Raw genomic sequence first — 4,909 nt, forward strand, 5'->3', positions numbered from 1 at the left:
TCCTCTTTTTTTAATTTCACAAAACTCCATTTATTACAAATTATAAAATTAGTTTTTGAAATAATAGGTTATTAAAAATAACTTTTATAAAAACTATCTAAAAACAGTTTTTCACTTAAAATTATTTTACAATTCTGTTTTTATCAAAAGTTGTAATAGATTAAACTCTTAAATGCAGTTATTTATTGGCCCAAATATAATTTTTTTTCCCTCAAGTTTTTGAATACTGCAATTTTACCTCTTAATTTCAAATGAGCAATTTTACTTCAAAATTTCTCAATTGTGTAATTTTGATCTTCTAATTTTAAAAGAATAATTTTAATCTCTTATATTTATTTATATTTTATGTCATAACTTTACTCTTTAAAAAAATCATGATGTGGCATTATTTAATCTATAAAACAATTATAAAAAAATATAGATCATATATTAAATAATACTTCAAATTTATTTATCAAGATAGTTGTTATGACAATTTGAATCCCTTTGAAATAAAAATAAAAAAATTTAAATAAATTAAGGAATGTATAATTATTAATTTAAAGCAAACAAAAATATGTAGAACCACAACCTCCCAAACAAGCAGATCATATAACATTTACTCAACTGTATTATTTTCTTCAATTTAATGTATTTTATTAATAGTACTTTATTTTTTAAAATATTATAATTATTTTAATTTATTAAAAAGATGATTTTTCAATTAGTAAAATAGAGAGAAAAAAATTTCACACCGGTACATAGTCAGCATCTTAGGGATGCGATCTTCTATTGAATGTCAAAAAATAAAATTCCTCAGCAAGTCGCATACTAGGGTTGCAACCTTATGAAAGGGTCAAAAAGTAAGGTATTGTGGTTTTTTTTTTGGAGTGGGACATTTTGATTACTTTAAAAAAAATATTCTAATAAAAAAAATCCTAATTCTACGGGTTTTTATTTGCTTTAGATTATTGAAAATATATATTTATTAATTTATTTAAGTTTTTTTAAATTTCAAATAGACCCGAATTGTCATAACAATTATTTTGAAAAATTAATTTGAATTGTTGTTTGATACACATGACATTTTTTTTTTAAATTAAATAATATCACATCAACATTTATTTAAATAAAAAAAGAGTAGGTGACTAAGAAATTAGAAATGCAGGATTGTAAGGGAATAAAATCACCCATTTGAAACTAGGAGGGACAAAATCATACAATTGAGAAACTCGGGATAAAATTGCTCATTTAAATTAAGAGAGACAAAATTGCACAAATGAAAAACTTGAAAAGGAAAAGTGCATTTAAGTCTTATTTTTTAGAGAGGTTTCACAAAATGCTCAAATGCATATGTATTGCCTCGTTGCTAAAATTCATATGAACGATTTGTGTAAAAATATTTTGCACCTTATTGTTGAAATTAAGAATCAGTTCGGAAAACGACTAATTGTGCTCCACTTAAGATTTATTTTTGGTTCAAACGATTATTCTGAGAAAAGAATGATGTCCCTTTGTTATGGGTTCCTTAACTACTTCAAATATTATTAAGTACAATGTGAGTGTTTAAGCTACAAAACCACACATGCATAAAGTAAAATAAATTGAACAAAGATAAAATACGTAAAAGACTTATTTGATTGATTGTGTGTGTCTAAAAATATTACAAATATTGGTATTTATAGGAAAGGTTAATCCTATTTCCCATAAATTGTGGCCTACAAACATATAGCTGTGTTCGACTAATTATGTAGGACATGCGTGTTAACTCCCATTGGAAGGAATTTGTGGCTTCCCAAGATCAACTTGTTTTTCCTTCTTCTTCGGCATGACCCGTTGGCAATATTTGCACGTTTTTTTCCTTAGAACCGTGTCTTTGTATTAGACTATAACTAGTCTTAGTCGAATTCTTCGTTGCCCACTTTTTGCTATTTATTTTCTAACTGTTTTCTTGCTTTCTCAAAAACTTCCTTACAATATTTTGTAACTTATTTCCTTGAATCTCTCTCTCCCTTGTTCCTAATCATGTTCTCATCTAATTCACAAAACCTTAACCAAAGCAACATAAATACTCTTGGTACACTTTGCCCCCTTCAAGATCACCTTACTTTGTGTTCTTCCACTACTAACTTAACTACTAAACCCTTCTTCCTTGAACCTATCGGCTCCATAATCCCCTTGACTTGTGCATGGTTTGGCGACGACAAGAAACCTAGTGAGTTTAGAACACATTTGCGTTCAACTCCTGATTATGTGAAATGAGTTTCCAAGGTAGCTTCTGCTAAAGAGCATGATTGGAAAAGATGGGGTATCCATAATATGATCATGCTTTAAAGGTGGATGTAAACTTCACCATGAAACACTTGTTTGGACTTTGTGTGATGACCCCTACCCTTCTTGACGTGGCAACCATTCTTGGCTTGCCCATTATTAGGGTTGAAGCCACTACGACTCATGATACCCCAATCCCTTTTTTAGGATTTCATTTTTCAAAATCCACTTCCAATTATGGTTCTTTCATTGCACGTAATATTGTCGCTTTAAGCAAGGTCTCAAATGCATAGCACAACATTTTCTTGTTGTATTGGTTCAATAAGTTTTTCGTTTGTACTAGTTTTGTGGCCATCGTCTACGAGTTGCAACTATATGTTTCTTTGCTTCAATCCAACTGGAACATATCTCGGGTCTCTTTATTCCTTTCCTTCCTTTACCATTATTTGCACACTATTTTAGAACAGCTAAGGGAATGAAATGACATAAAGACAGTAAGTAGACTTATTTGGTTCCTTTAATTTTGATTTAGGCTTTATTTCTCTTAGTTTTTATTTACTTCTTTAAACTTGTACTCGATTCCTAACAAGGGACGAATTCTATGGAGGCGACTAATCCATCTTGCAAGTAACGATGAACTAACCTGCACCATAGCCAAACGGCTAGTTTCGCTGTATCGGATATCATCTGTTGGACTCTTGTCTTCTTAGAAGGTTGTGCTCCAGATTGCATTTTAATGAAGGAAGAAATTATCTTTCCCCCAAGCTCAAGTTGAGGTGAACGAAAATTGGGTTAAGATTCTTACAGTTATAGATCTATTGTGGTTTGAAACTAGGTAGATGGAACAACAAGATCTTAATGGAGTACTATAATCTCTAATGTGTCGCAAGACAATTTGGTCATCTACAACACATTCCCTGTTGCGATGAATCAATTGCTTATAGAGCAACCATACATTATTGATGAAGCCAAACTAGACAAGGTCACTTGCTTGAGTTTGAAAAAGATTCACGTTTTTCCATGACGGTATTTGCCAATCAGCCTAGGAGTTAAACGTTTTCAACATTTGGTGGTTATCTATCAAGGTAACCTTCAAATAAGAAAGCCTTCGCAAATGCATCTTTCGCTTGATGCTATGCAACTCTAGGGATGATTCAACTCATACCATTAAGCCTATCAATGTGAAATAACTATTCTTCAAACCATCTACGAGAAACAAAGCTATGTCGACTATAAAGTAGAGTAAATTTTTAATTCATCATTCACCTTTTAGCTTACTAGTCTTTGAGTGCCTTTCTTTGAACTATCTTCGTAATTTCTTTCACATGTAAGAATGTAATAAACTTAAAAGAGGAGGAAGAGAAAAAATAAATTCCCAAGAAAATTCTCATTGAAAGTTCTTTTCCTCTTAATGAAGAGAAAGTTGAAGATCCTATGAAGGAAGCAGTTCAAGATCCATCCACATAGGTTTTTCTTTTATGACTTTTAATCAACTAGGTGGTTAGCTTGTGGTAACCAACTTTTAAAACATGAAATGGAAGTTTTTTTTTTTTTTATGTTGTTCCTCAACATTTTCCTAAATGGTAGGATTATACTTCTTTAAGTATTTTCCATATATGCTTCCATTTAATTATTCACCTTCCATATTCACTAGCTGATATGATCTTCTACTATAAACTCTGTTCACATTGAAAGGTCCTTCCTAGTTTGGTTACCATTTTCCAAATTTAAGGTCTTCAAATCTAATTGGAAAAATTGTCATTCAAACTAAATCACCTTCGAAAAATCATTTGAGTTTGATTGTTATAAGCTTTTGTCATTTTAATCTTTAAATTCTCAATCCTAGTTACGACCATTAGTCGGTCTTATCCTGGGAATCCATTTTCATTAACATAGCTTGTTGATATTCATCCATGTTGATATTTCTTTGCTTAACAACCTAAGTGAAGCTACATTAATCACTAACGGAAAAACGACATCCTGGTCATAGGTGAGTCGATAAGGGATGAAACTTGTTGTAGTTGTTTTAGAATTTCTTATGGCACATAAGGTCTTTTGTAAGGTTTCATGCCACTTATTCGTCTTATCCTCAATATTTTTCTTAATAAGGTCAATGATGATTTTATTGGTTGCCTCAACTGGCTTATTAGCCTGGGTGTAGTAAGGAGATGAATACATTGGCTTGATTCCATGAAGGCTACTACTTTTTCACTAGTAAACATTGTTCCCCAATTAGTTATAATGGTTTCAGAAATGCCAAATTTGTAGATGATTTGATGTTGAATAAATCTGATTACTCCATCTTAACCCACATTTATCATAGGTTAAGCTTATATTCATTTAATAAAGTAATCATTGGCTACTATGAGGAATGTATGTCTTTTTCAAGAAGTTGGATGTATTTTCCCAATTAGATCCATAACTCATTCTTTGAAAGGTCAAGTTTCAATCACTAGATGCAGTAATTCGCTTGACACCTTCTGTATAAGTCCATACAACTGACATGTTTCACATCATTTAGCATATTTGAAACAATTGGTCGTTATGGTGGGCCAATAATATCTATAGCAATAAATCAACCATTTTAATATGGGACCAGTCTTGTGGTATCCACAAGTCCTTCATGTACCTCAACCATGATTTTGAGAGGCTTTGTTTT

Source organism: Cicer arietinum, chromosome 6 (genome assembly GCF_000331145.2).
Source record: "Cicer arietinum cultivar CDC Frontier isolate Library 1 chromosome 6, Cicar.CDCFrontier_v2.0, whole genome shotgun sequence".
Classification (NCBI taxonomy): Eukaryota; Viridiplantae; Streptophyta; class Magnoliopsida; order Fabales; family Fabaceae; genus Cicer; species Cicer arietinum.